Source organism: Notechis scutatus, chromosome 3 (assembly GCF_049901735.1).
Source record: "Notechis scutatus isolate UNSWTSFEM ecotype Mainland chromosome 3, rNotScu1.2, whole genome shotgun sequence".
NCBI classification, from domain to species: Eukaryota; Metazoa; Chordata; class Lepidosauria; order Squamata; family Elapidae; genus Notechis; species Notechis scutatus.
The window spans coordinates 148,837,769-148,853,218 of record NC_142011.1 but is presented as its reverse complement, the minus strand read 5'-3'; positions in this window follow the sequence as shown (position 1 = coordinate 148,853,218).

Below are 15,450 nucleotides of genomic sequence, written 5' to 3'. Positions count from 1 at the left end.
AGTACTTGCCTGGTGAAGTGAGTGGGAGCTGATTCACTTGAATATTGTACCTTAGCTATGTTCCAAATTCCTAGAGCAAGTATTAGAACACATTGATGGAAAGGGGGGAAATAAGCTGAATTAGAGCTGTTCACTTAGATTGTTTATGCATATATATATATATATATATATATATATATATATATATATATATATATATATACATACATACATACATACATACATACATACATACATACATACATACAGACGGACACAATACAGAAGCCTGATGATGGCAGATGAGATTCTGCTGAAACGTTGCTACAACTTTAAAAGAACTACAATGACGTGGGAAAATACCGAACCAAGCCGAACACCATACATGTAAGTACCCGCGAAAACTTAGAAAACATATATATATATACATATATATATATATATATATATATATATATATATACACATACATACATACATACATACATACATACATACATACATAGAGAGAGGGAGGGGAGAGAAAGAGAGAGAGAGAGAGAGGGAGGGAGGGAGGAGGGAGGGAGAGAAGAGAGAGAGAGAGAGAGAGAGAGAGAGAGAGATCTTTGGTTATTCGGGTTTTCTCCTGCGTAGAATTGGAAGTGTCTAGGCGACGTTTCGATGAAGTCTCATTCATCATCTTCAGGCTTGTGTCTTCAGCTTTGTGCTTCTCAGAGTAATTTACTACTCATTTACAGAGTAATTTACTACTCATTTACAGAGTAATTTACTACTCATTTACTCTGAGAAGCACAAAGCTGAAGACACAAGCCTGAAGATGATGAATGAGACTTCATCGAAACGTCGCCTAGACACTTCCAATTCTACTCAGGAGAAAACCCGAATAACCAAAGATCCACATACAAATACCCGCGAAAACCTCAGAAATATATATATATATACATACATATACATATACATATACATATACATATACATAGATACATACCTACATACATACATACATACATATATATATATACACACTGTAAATTTCATTTTGATTCATGAAAGAGTGTATTAACAACAAAGAAGCATTGGATTAGCAGAACTACTTACATTCTAGTCTCCAACCACTATTAGCACATCTTGCATGTACTTTCAGTTCTACCTGGGAATGTGCAATTCCATCCAGATGAATCATAGAAGGTCTACAGAGAGCAGAGTTGGGGCTGAAAAAATGTAACTATTCACTAGTGTTAAACCTAGAGTTTGTTCTTCCCTCTCTGGGCCTCCACAGCCTTCAGATGGAATGGGAATACTTCGCTTGGCCACCTCTCTGTGGCCAATTCAACACGGGACAACTCGCTATGGGACAATTCAACAATTCAATGGAAGTATTTAAAATAATTTTTAAAACATTTTAATTTTTATCATTCACATTTCATTTTGCCCCTCCTTTTGCATCCTTTCTTTAATGATTCTATTCTACCATTTATTTGATATTAGTGTAACTCTTACCCCGTGGTGAGTTGGCCATGGCAAGTTGTCCCACAGTGAGTTGGCTGTGGCAAGTTGGCCAGGGTGAGTTGTTCTAGACCTGCCTTCAGATACCGAAAAAGAACCTTGATGGCATAATTTGATTAGCCTGATGATACATGACCCTGTGCCATTGGATTACTTCACCCAGTGACTTCAGTTAGAAATTAAATAAAGTAGAAAGTGGGTAGAATACTATGGAACCCCACAGTCGTTCAACAACTACGGTGACTAACCACAGAAGAAGAACCACCACAAGATTGTGTTGCCCCTAATTCCTAACCCAAAAGGAAACCACAACTGATGGTATCAAAAGCCATTGAGAGATCAAGGAAACTCAGACCCATCTTACTGATCTGAAATTATTTTCTTAAAACTATTAGTTTACATACACAATGGTATTAATTCACTAATGACTGGGAATTATTGTTGCAAAAATTGTCATAAAAATGGCTTTAGATATTTTAAGAATATTTCACTGGAATGTGCACGCTTAACTCTTATTCATCATAATATAATTATAGAACAATTCTTTTAGCATTATACCAAGAGATTGCAGATCTGTCCCTATATTAGACATCCTATTGTCAGAGCTTAGGTGGACATTATGGGAAATTTTCAATATGTTTTAACAAGAGACAATTAACCCAGATGATACTTAAGTCTCCCTGGTTTTGACAAAATACTAACAGGGTGTAATTCTGTGCAGGGACTGAACAAATGCAATTTATTTGGTCTACAAAGCCAGCTTTTATAAAGAATATTTGTAAATACTCTCTCCTTTATTACTAAATGCCAAATTACCCACAAAAGTAAAAACTTCGGCCAACCGGACATGATTGGGCTTTTACTCTTCCTTGTTTAAAAATCTGCTGCCTATTTACTAGAGCTGATATATAAACTTGCTTCAATGTTTCTCATCCAGACGTGTAAAACAGCAAACATTTCCTCATCCATTCTCTTAATGAGAACATATGCATCTTATGCCACACAGGAAACGACATTCATTTTATGGATGACTAGTTCTCAGCCATGCTGATTCAGGCACTATTAGGATGTGATTTTGCCAGGGAACAAAGATTTAGAATACCCTCTGCTTAACGACACCAAAAACATATTCCTCTTATCTATTGCTGTATGAGCTGATGTACTTATTGTGATATTCATTGACATATTGTCCCTGTCGTCTGGAAACACTTAGGCATACCTGCGAAATCCCTGTATCCCTCACATTGCATGAAAAATCTGTTGTCTTAATCAAAATTCTACCTAACCCACATTTCTCTATCTGTTTCTTTTAAATATGCTAATTGTTTGATATTATAGGGAAAACAAGAGATTTACAGCCTTGTTTCTGCCCAATCACATTTATTTATGTATTCACTTACCTACTTACTTAATTTCATTGATTTGAAGGCCACTTTCTTATTCCACACAACTCTGGATGCTCAAAACTAAAGAATAAGAAACAATATACCTATAAACAAAAAGACCACACAACCATCCAACCAATGCTGAAATATCACGTTGCCCCAAAGCCTGCAAGAATAGTCATATCATTATTGACGTACAGAAGGGGATCAGAATGGCAGCTACCCAGATCTCTGGAGGGATATTATACTGGGGTTAGGCACCATGACAGGGAAGACATGCTTCGTGACTCCAAACTGTTATGTTGTTGTTGGTTTGAGCTCCGAGCTTGGCGACTTGGTTGCAAATGTTTCATCCCCATTTGAGAAGACATCTTCAGTGCGCTTTGGATTGTGCTTGTCCGGGGGAGCATTGGCCTTTAAATACCTGAGTTCTGGTCTGATTTTGGGTTGTGTGATGGGCTGGCTGTAGTTGCTGAGTCATGGTCCTTGGTTTTAAGTACCATTTATGTGATGTAAATTGGTGCTGGTATTGTTGTTAGGATGTCTTCTGATAATGTCATGATCTGGTTTCAGGTTGATTTGATCAGGTGTGTGTGATGTGGTCTTATTTCTTGTGATTTGTCGAGATATAACTTTGTTTGCACTGTAGCTGTTTGTTGGTCTTTAAACGCTGCCTTTGGGATTGTAGTTGATGTTGCTCTTTGATTCTAAGTGGTTGGTAGATTGGGTCAATGTCAATATGTCTGTTTATTGATTTATTGGTAGAAAACCAGGCTTCCAGGAATTCCTTTTCTCTCCTTGGCTTTGCTTGGGTTACAACTGTGGTCCCAGTTAGATCGAATTTGTGTCCTTTTGAGTGTTGGATGGACATGATGTGATGACCCGGGGCATGGCACAAAGGCAACACACTCAAATAAGCAATAAGAGTCCCTTTATTTTATTTATTTTATTTTTTATTTATTTATTTGATTTGCCAATTGTTTACAAGATAATAAGTATAAGTGTATACATAGTTGTGAATACATGAAATGGGTACATATAAGAAAAATAAAAGAAGAATAAGAGAAACAATAGGACAGGGATGGTAGGCACATTGGTGCGCTTATGCACGCCCCCTACAGACCTCTTAGGAAAGGGGTGAGGTTATTATCTCCAACTTTGCCCCAAATGTCCAGGTTACCTTCGGCTGGAGAAAAACTCTCCTAGGAACTGCCTTTAACTGTAGAAAATTCAGTCCAAAACAAGGTACATACAAACTGTAACTAAAAATCCAAACAAACCAAGCTGAAGTAATTAGCTTGACAGGGCAGGAGAAGGAATTTCAGACTTGAAAGCACGGCAAAACTCACACAGTTGGGAAGATGCCAAGAACACAGATAAGCCACAGCGATACAAGATAAATTCACATTTGTTCCCAACAGCTTGCTGCACGCAGCTTCTTTTTTATACACTGTGTTCCCAACTGCAGCTAACGAAGGGAATCAGGGCCCTTTCCTCCCCCATAAGCCATGCATCTCGCATTGCTCCCTTCTCTATTCCTCCCTGCATGCCCTGGGATAAAGAGGGGGTGGGCCTGGATCTTCCTCTGAATTCCCCCTCCCTTGCTCTATCTCTCCCCTGCTCTGCCTAGCGGGACTTTGCCCTTCCCAATTTCTTCCACAGCCAACGGAGCCACACTCCCACTCCCTGTCAGCTGTTCGGCTTCTCCCTCCGAGTCAGATTCTGCCAGGGCATGACACATGAAAAATAGAGGGTCACGTCTCTTGATGGCCAGGAAATGTTCATGTAGTCTGGTTTTCTTCTTGTTTAGCTGACATAGTTCTTCTCACAGTTGCTGCATTGGATCTGATATATGACACCTAATCTTTGGTTCATTTCTGCCTGCCCTTTCAGTTTTGACAGAATCCGTCTGAGGGTTGAGGTTGGTTTGTAGGCTACTGTGAGGTTATGTCGGTGCAGCAATATTTCAATGAGACCCAAAACATTCTACCCAATCTCCACCAGGCAGACAAAAACAACCAGATGAACTTGGTTGTTTGTGTGTGTGTGTGTGTGTGTGTGTTTTGACTAGGCTCATGTTTGCTTATTTCCAAGCCTAGATAAATTCATACCAGTAACTGTTGAGACAAACTATCTACTGTTACTTTTAAGGAAACAGAAATTATGTGTGATGTAGCCTTTCTTGTATTAGCATCTAATTAACGTATGTATCGTGGCAAGATGCTTTGGTGATTGTTTGATTCATTTGCTAGAACATGTTAAATCTTCTGATGAAGTCTAGTTTTATTACTCCACGAGGATCTTTTCCCCAAGGTTTATCAACTAGAACAGGGGTAGTCAAACTTTTTATACCTACCACCCACTTTTGTATCTCTGTTAGTAGTAAAATTTTCTCTAACTGCCCACCGGTTCCACAGTAATGGTGATTTATAAAGTAGGGGACAAAACCCCTACCGCCCACCATGAAAGCTGGAACGCCCACTAGTGGGCGGTAGGGATCAGGTTGACTACCACTGAACTAGAAGATAGTGACAGAGCGTTCTGGAGAATTAAATGCCTCCCCAACAGATATTGTCATTTCTGGTGTCAGATTTATATCTAATTATTATTTTACATCAGGATAAGACTCTTCAATCATTATACAGCATAGCAGAGCATTATTGGTAATTTATGATATATATTTTGCTGGAACTTGATCACTGTTTTCTCATTGATACATAAACATTTCTAACATCAAGGTATTTGGTATAAAAGGTGAAGCACAATCATGGTGCATTTAGCTTTACATCAAAAACAATAGAAAAACAATAGTTAAAACAATGCAGCCTTAAATTATTCAAAATCTTCAGTAATTGTAGCACATTCATTTTAATGATTGAGAATAATTTTGAGACATGTTATACTTGTATCTTATTTGGAGTCTATAAAATTGCAGCTAAACCTTTTATCACTGTATTTACTTCACAGACTAATTACTTCAATGCATGAGACTTGAAAAGGGTACTCAAATGCCAAGGCAAAAGTTCAAATCTTACACTGCCATCATGTGGAAAAAATAGAAACATCAGGTTAGTAGACATAGTTGCAGACTACAGCAGGAAGACTATGATGGATTTAGAAAAAAATATTAAAGTTCAGAGACACCACACTGACAACATTGATACATACTGTCAAGTCTACAGTTTCTATTTGTAGGATATGGCTATAATAGCTGGATCATCAGCAAAACTAAGCAAAGAAAAATTTAAACCATTAAACTGTGAAGTTGCAGAAAATTACTGAGCACTCCTTGGACCAAAAGAACAAATAATTCAATGTTCCTCACTGAAAGCACTAATAATAAAACTTCAGCTTAATTATTTTAAACATATAATTGTGAAGACATTAGAGAGGACCCTTAACTTGGAAAAACCAAAGGCAATAGAAACAGAGACTAATAGAAAATAAGGTACTTAGATACTATCACTGAGAATATGAGCATAAATTTACAAAAAAGAAATGTCTGCTAGGTCACAGAATTGAAAGCATCCAAACAACAAAATCAAAATTGCAGAAGAGATTCTAGGGGAATTTATTCTAGGGAAAATTAAACAACATATACCTGCATTTTACATTAATGTAAACAACTTTGGATGATGGTCTGATTGGCAACTGTTTTGAAGGGGGGATTAGCTCATTCATCTACTGCCATGACAATGATAAAAAAAATAACTCTCTCTAAAATCTTATTTGTCAAGTGAGAGGATTGACTATAACAGAGAGAAGGAGCTATTAGTGCCATCATCATAACCCACAGTGCTTCTTTTCTTACAGAGATTTTGATAAGAGGTAAAGATTATTTTGAAATCATACTGTGAGTTAAAAATTGCACGATCATAATCTGGATTCCTGTTCTCTGGTGCTACTGTAAAATGTATGTGTAGGAAGTTAGCACCCACCCCTCTCGTAGAAAAATGAAATATCCTAGGAAATATTTAAAAAGGCAGACTATTTCCTCTAAAAAGAGTAGAAACTCAGAAGCAGAAACTCACCTCAGAAGCAGAAGCTCACCCCTCACCTTTGTTAACCATTAAGGCCTGGGCCAGAATATTTTACATAACAAAGATCTCCATAGGAATTGCCCAAAGCCCTTTTTACTACATCATCGTCCAACAAGGCTCAACCAAGCCTGGGACTCAGGACAGACTACAGAGTTGCCCCTGTATGGCCCCATGAGAGTCTTGACAACCAATCAGAATACAAGCTCAAATTCAAATCCCAACAGAGGGTATAAAACCAGGCACTTTCAGCATCTCAGCCCTTCCTTCTTTGGAGCTCCAAAGAAGGAGCTCCTGTCCACCATTAAACCATCTTTCCAAACAGCCTCCATGTTTCCAGTGTCTTTTTCCCACTTGGAACTGAACCCAGAAAGATAATTCTTCCAACTATTGTTTGTGTTGTTTTGTATTTCATGTTATCTTTAGCAGGTATTTATTATAAACCAGTTGGAATTCTCTAGAAAATTAACTAGCAGAATTTTTTTTAATGCTGGCCAGCCTCCTGTACAAAGGAGGAGCCATCCAGAGAGCGCAGCCCCAGACTCTCCTGGGAAGGGAAGGGGCCCTGAGTCCTTCACCCTCCTGGGAAGACTCTCCTGGGAAGACCATGAGTCCTTCACCCTAGAGGTGATCTTCCTGCTGAGCAACGGGGCAAAAATGATTCTATGGTGGCCTGAGACTGCTGAAGCAAGGCAGGCCTACCAGGATCCCTTTTCTTCCAGGTTCGACTGTATGTATTTAAGCTTATTTTCACTGTCTCTCCACCGTGCGAGGTGCTCCTCTAACTCCTTCTGCATCCGGAAGAGGCTCTCGAGGGGCAACTTGCTTTTGGGGGTGTCACAGATCTTGAACAGCTCCATCCATGAGTCTACATGATAGAGATACTGCCTTTCCCAATCCTCTCTGAAGCGTGTCACCATGGGTGAGGTAAGCTTCCTATGCCGTCTGAGGTCATAGGCCTTCTGAGGTATCGCGGCTTCTCCAGAGGGTTGGACCTCTAAAGGCAGTTGTTGGGAACCAGGTTCCACATTTACGACAAGGGTGGGTGGAGGATTTGGGTCTTCTGGTACATCAGAGACATCTATCATGGCTGAGGAAGTTGCCATGCTTCAAACTGTCAAAGGGAAATTTTTGGAAAATTTGAGTGGTTTTCCATGCAATACCCTTTTTTTGTACTAGGGGGCACTGCAAGCAGGTAGCAGAAAGTAGAATTGCTGCTGGATTTAATACTTGAGCATGTAGAAGAGACTGCAGAGTCTGGGCGATGCTAGCACAGCACACAATATGGCTGCTTCTAGGGTGCATTGTGAGTTTGCAACACAAGGGGGCACTAGAGGTTGCGTCGCGAAGTCTGAAGACTAGAGGGCTGAACGCAGAAATATGCCTATGATTGTCGCTTGCTTCACAAGGTGGCAGCAGAGGGTCTGGAAGACGCTGTCACTATGCCCATGTTAGGTTGCAGTTACTCTTGGGACCTTTGCATTAAGTTGATTAAATGGTCCACAGGTTAGCGTTGGAGAAACACTCTGGTCAATATTTGAGAAACTGTGTAAAAAAAATCAAAGTCTGGGAAATTTCTCCTTGAGCCCCAGATGTAGCTGTGGGCTGCGTTGCTTAGGTCTCACTTCTTTGTGGAATAAAAAAGAGCGGGGAGAATTTCCTGCCTACTCTTGAAAAAGGAAAAATAATGATAAGAATTCTTTGACTTCAGTGTAAATTTCTTCTTGACCACCAGATGGAGATATAGGCTGCTTTACTTGAGTCTGTTAGGTTGCAGTTAATCTTGGAACATTTGAATTAAATTGATTAAATTGTCCACAAGAGTTGCAAAAAAGGGGTCATCAATGGATAAACACTCGGGTCAATCTTGAGAGACTTTGTAAAAAAAAATCATAGCATAAGGCAAGGTGCTGACTTTGTTTAAATCATTGCTAGATTAAGTGTCTCTCTTCAGGGGGAAGGAATGTGCCCATTGCTGTGGAGACGGCTCTGGCCGGAGGAATTTTTATAACCGTGGCTTCTTTATTGCTTTGCCAGAGGAGCAGAGGAAGATCAGCTTTGTTTTACCAACAAACATACAGGCATGATTTCTCAGAGTCTCTCACTGCATTTCTAAAAGGTTTAAAGACAGAGGTTTGGTTTTTCTTTGAGAGCTGGGAGATATCTGACTCTCCTTGTTATGCAAATGGAGTCTTTGAGATAGCAGGAAGACAAATTGAGCAAAGAAGAGGGGTGGGTGGGTTACTGGTTTTCAATTCTGCGGTTAGAAAATGCTCTTTGTTACTAGCATGTGGGGAATTCCAGCCCCTCCCACCATCCACAGCATGTAAAGAGTTCCGATGCTCACAGAGAGAGACGATGGGAAATGCAGGTTTAAATTAATATTGCATATTCACTCCTGGCTTCAATATTACTTTGCTTTATCACAAACCCAAATTAACATCCTTTATATTGATGGGTTTCAGGACTTCATCTTTTACTGTCTTCTGCACAGAGGTGGATTTGTAAACCGTAGAGATGCAGATAGATAACTCAACAAGATGTCCATAACAAATTACATTTATTGGTTCATCAGGTATCCTCATAACTCACGTTTGTGATGAAGTTCTTCTTTAATGACCAATCCTTTGTATATCTGCCTTGTAGTAAAAGATGGTTATCTCCTAACCCATTTCGTAGCGATAGAAAGAAGCTGCCATGAGTTTGTGAGTTCAGGCAAGAATAAAGAAACTCCCCCAGCCCCTCGAGGGTCAATTTAGTGGCCAATCAGGAATACAGATGTGGCCACATGACATGAACTACGTTTCCCAGGATACCTTTAACTACATTTACCATGATGCATTCCCTTAAGGGGACAGCTCATAATTCCTAAGTAACTATCCAATTCCCATAGACTGGCTGGGACAGCACAATCCCAGCTACCAGGGAGGTGGCACTGAAGAGTGAGAGCACCTGCACAACATGGTCAACAGAGCCCCAGAACCCTGTGGTGGTTGGGGCTGACTAGCAATAGCAAACTCAGGGGAGGCAAAAAATACAATGAAGGGCAGCTGCTGATAGCAGCAACAAAAGGGTGGCAGGAGGTAGGAGGGGGAGTAGAGTGGCTTCTTTGTGTCAGCCATTATTTTCAGGGTAGCCAAAAGGGCAGAGATGGTAGGAGATAGGCAGGTGGGGGGAGTTGAAGCAGGAACAGTTGGTGCAGAGGAAGGAAAATGTGACTGTGAGATGCTGCCAAAATGTTGATCGTATGACAGCAGGGACACTACGATAGTCATAAAGGAAAGTTCATTCTTTTCAGTCTCACCATAACTTTGAACAGTCACTAAACAAATGAACATAGCCCAAGGGCCAGTTGTAATTTGTCCTGATAAAACTCATTTATTATCACATGAAATTTGGCAAATAAGAATTTATGTCCTGAGATACATAAAATGCTGAGACAGGGAGAACTCAATTGGTAGGCAGAGTGTGAAAACAAATGAATAAGGCCTTAAAAACAGTAACATTACAGAGAATATCCTGCTAATGTGATGAAAAATAATGACCATAATACATGGTTGCAACTTATTTTGTTTATATGATACTGAGATAATGAGAACTCAAGAGTGTTTTAATTAAACACCTATATAATAAGAGGTTGAAGCTTCAGAGCCTAGGTACATAAAATGCTGAAAATGAATGTTAACCCTGATTCCCTTCATCATCATCATTCTGTCCACTGCTTGTCTGTCCACTACAGGATGAAGGCCTCCTCTGCACATTTCCAATACAGTACAGTCTTGAGTTTTCCTTTGCCAATTGGGCCCGCAATACTTGCTGATGTCATTGCTCCATCCTGTTACAGGTCTCTTTTGTGGATGCTTTTTATTAAGTGTATCCATTCTATGGTTGCCTTAGTCCACCTACCACCAGTTCTTCTTGCTATGCGATCAGCCCATTTCCATTTCCATTTTTTTACTCTTTTGATAGCATAGTATATTTTCATCTGGTCTTTCTATCTTGTCTTGTGATGCCGAGCGTGTATCTTTCCATGGCTCTTTGCGCCACTCATAGCTTTTGTATCAATTGTGAGGTTAGTGTCCAGATTTTGCTGGCATATGCTATTCCCTTATGTTCACTTACCTGCATGTAACCAAGTAATTCTAAACTTATGACTGGTTGATATCCAATGGAGGTTTACCAACTCCCAGTTTGTGCAGACATCTGGTAGAATTCTGCCCAACCATGACAGCAATCTGGAGAAAGAATTTGCTCTGATGTTTTGGATTTTGTTGTGGGTTTTCTTCCTATTACATAGTCATGCCTTTATATAGGCATAAAGAATAGTCCTTTTTAACAAATTAGATACCTAGTAGAAGAAAGAAAGCAGCATTTCTAGTTCCTGTTAAACCACAAGTGTTAAAATTCAGCTTGCCCTTTTTAATGTAAGCTTTCATCCTCCCTAACCCATTTAATCTTTGTGAAAAATGAAGCTCTTATTTATGTTTTCATCAGTCTGGTTTTCCTTTAAGAACAGATGTGTTTATTGATTCATTTACAGATTTTACTCCATCTTATTTTTTATAAATAACTCAAAGTGGTAAACATATAATACTTCTTCCTCCTGTTTTTGCCACAACCACCACCTTGTGATTGGGCTAGTCGCTCAGCCAGCTTTTGTTAGCAACCCATTTATTTATTGTTATTTATTTATCAAGTTTAGAGACTGCCCATCTCACTCTCAGGGCAACCCAAAGTCTTCCCCCCCCACACACACACACAGCTGTCTTGATCAAAATTGGTCTGGCTTTTTTCATTTACAGAAATGCATTTTACTGTGCCTAAAAGCCTATTCCTAGCTCAGACTATAAAGCTTTCACCTTTATCACACTCTACTCCACCCCTTCCCCTTCCTTTAACTTTACATTGGTCACTACAGGCATTTTAAGCAAAATTCCAAACTATTCCTTTTCTTTTGACACTGGTTTTAATTTTATCCACCCTTTCGACTGGCTTCCTTTATCATTTTAAAATCCAGTATTACATCATTCATGCTTATACAAACCAACTAACCTTGAATGTATTGTGTGAGTTCCATTACTCTATTTTCCATTCTAGGTGGCTAAATACAACATATGCAAATGAATTTTGTTTAATGTTGAAAGACATCTTTTATGGCCAGTACATCAATAAGGGGGGGAAAACTCCCACAACAGCTTTACTATAAAAAAACTGTCTTAAAGTTTCTGCCTTATTCTTTTAATACTTTCTCATTCATTTGTAAACATTTGTTCAGCTTTCCCCAACAGCTTGCCACACAATTTGCTAACCTTGCTAGACAACTCAATGGTGAAGAAACACCTCAGGGACCTAGCTATTTTATTTTCAATTATTGTGTCAAAGACTGTGAAGAGTAACTCTGGCACACCCACGGTTTTTGCCTCCTCATCCCTTGCCAAAATGTATATACATATACACCAGTCCTAGTAGTGCCACCTTGGCAGAATGGCTAATAAATAAGCCATTGTTGCTTTCTGCATCACTGTCATCTAATATGAAGACATGTTTAATTATACATTCCATTCCTTAGGAGTGCATTTTAATCTTTTAATGAACTCAGTGATAAATCATTTCAATCATTTTTTGCCCCAGTTAGCCAATGTATAAAGAACATTCAGTAATAATACGCTGTACTTGAAGTTAAGATTCTATCCTAGCAAAACATGATATAGTTTTATGAAGAAGTATCTGAGATTTTTTTTTATTTTTTTAAAGATCACTGCTGTGTATTACCTAGATATGACCTACAGTACCTATTACATAAAACAGATGGAATATTAAAATATTTTAAATGAAAATATTCCAATAAAGGTTATAATTGTATAAATGCTCTATAATCAAAAAAATATTTCAGTGCTCCAAAATTTTGTAATACTGGAAGGGACAATACTGAATGCTGAATATTTAAAAGAATGAAATCAAGTACTGCAGAGAATTGAAGTGAAGGAAGACAACAATTCTGGAATACCTCCCTATTATTATTGGACTACATTATCTCTGGATTTTCCAGGTTCTATGCAACTTTTCTTCTTTTAAAAATGATAGATACTGCTATGGATCCAATATCAGCCATTATGGATTCAGGAAAATTATAATGGCAGTAAAAGCGAAGGGGACAGCGTTTTGAGATCTCTCTTTCTTTAGCACTTATCAGCTTCCTCCATGCATCTTGCAAGATTCTGGAGGGGAAATCCTCAAGGAGGACTATAGATTTTATTAATATTTATTTTATCAATTGGCTTTAATGTGTATATAGTTTAAGAACTCTAGGGTGGAACATAAATATTATAAAATATAGGGTTTTAAAAATCTATAGTTAAATATTAAGAATTGAGAAATGGCTTTTGCTATAGCAGCAGCATGGTCATGAAGAAAAGTAGATGGGCAATAACAGTTTTTTATTTCATTTGGTTCTTCAGAGTTTTAAAACAAAATATTGATATGGCAATTCTTCTTTAGCTAAATACTGAATTGTTTAAAGGATTTGTTGTTTTATTGTAACATGCTTTGATAGGTTTGCACAATATCCTAGAAACGCTCTTGCAAATAAATGGAAATTGTTTAAATATACAGCAGAATTTTCCTTGAGTGTGTGGTGCACAGCAACAATAGTGATCCTGCTCAGAGGTCATATTTGAATCAGAGGTGGTATTCAGCAGGTTCTGACCAGTTCTGGAGAACCGGTTGTTAGATCTGGAGGAGTGGGCGCAAGGAACGGAGACGAGGCATCGAATAGTGACTCAACTCTTTATTAGTGACTTTATTTATTTTATTTATTTATTTGATTTGCCAATTGTTTACAAGATAATAAGTATAAGTGTATACATAGTTGTGAATACATGAAATGGGTACATATAAGAAAAATAAAAGAATAAGAGACACAATAGGACAGGGACAGTAGGCACGTTGGTGCACTTATGCACGCCCCCTACAGACCTCTTAGGAAAGGGGTGAGGTCAATAGTAGACAGTCTAAGGTTAAAGTTTTTGGGGTTTGGGGAAGAAACTACAGAGTCAGGTAGAGTATTCCAGACATTGACCACTCTATTGCTGAAGTCGTATTTCCTGCAATCAAGTTTGGTGCGGTTTACTTTGAGTTTGTATCTATTGTGTGCTCTTGTGTTGTTATGGTTGAAGCTGAAGTATTCACTGACAGGTAGGACATTGCAATGTATGATTTTATATACCATGCTTAAGTCAGACCGAAGACGGCGTAATTCAAGGTTTTCTAGTTCTAGAATTTCAAGTCTGGGGGCATAAGGTATTCTACAACGAGTAGAGGAGTGGAGAACTCTTCTTGTGAAATATTTCTGGACTTTCTCAATTGTGCTAATATCAGATACGTAATGTGGGTTCCAGACTGATGAACTGTATTCGAGTATTGGTCTAGCAAATGTTTTGTATGCTCTAGTTAGTAGTGTGATATTACCAGAGAAAAAGCTACGTAGGATTAGGTTAACAACTCTTAATGCCTTTTTGGCTATGTAGTTGCAGTGGGCTCTAGCACTTAGATCATTAGAGGTGAGTATTCCAAGGTCCTTTACAGAGCTTGGGTCATCAACAAGTTCTTGACTATTCAGCTTGTATTTTATTTTCTGATTTTTTTGCCAATATGTAAGATAGAGCATTTATTTATTTGACTTCAGAAAGAGAAAACGCTTGGGCAGCAGCAGCTCCTTTTATAGAGCTGGCTGCTGTCACAATGTCCAATGATTCAAGTTTATTTATTTATTTATTTATTTATTTATTTATTTATTTGATTTGCCAATTGTTTACAAGATAATAAGTATAAGTGTATACATAGTTGTGAATACATGAAATGGGTACATATAAGAAAAATAAAAGAATAAGAGAAACAATAGGACAGGGATGGTAGGCACGTTGGTGCGCTTTATGCACGCCCCTACAGACCTCTTAGGAAAGGGGTGAGGTCAATAGTAGACAGTCTAAGGTTAAAGTTTTTGGGGTTTGGGGAAGAAACTACAGAGTCGGGTAGAGTATTCCAGACATTGACCACTCTATTGCTGAAGTCGTATTTCCTGCAATCAAGTTTGGTGCGGTTAACTTTGAGTTTGTATCTATTGTGTGCTCTTGTGTTGTTATGGTTGAAGCTGAAGTATTCATTGACAGGTAGGACATTGCAATGTATGATTTTATATACCATGCTTAAATCAGACCGAAGCCGGCGTAATTCAAGGTTTTCTAGTTCTAGAATTTCAAGTCTGGTGGCATAAGGTATTCTACAATGAGTAGAGGAGTGAAGAACTCTTCTTGTGAAATATTTCTGGACTTTCTCAATTGTGCTAATATCAGATACGTAATGTGGGTTCCAGACTGATGAACTGTATTCGAGTATTGGTCTAGCAAATGTTTTGTATGCTCTGGTTAGTAGTGTGATATTACCAGAGAAAAAGCTACGTAGTTTGCCGCGCTGGAAGCGTCCAATCGGCGGCGACCCGCTATCAGCCAATCAGATTAGCCAGAGACGACCAATCACAATCTGCT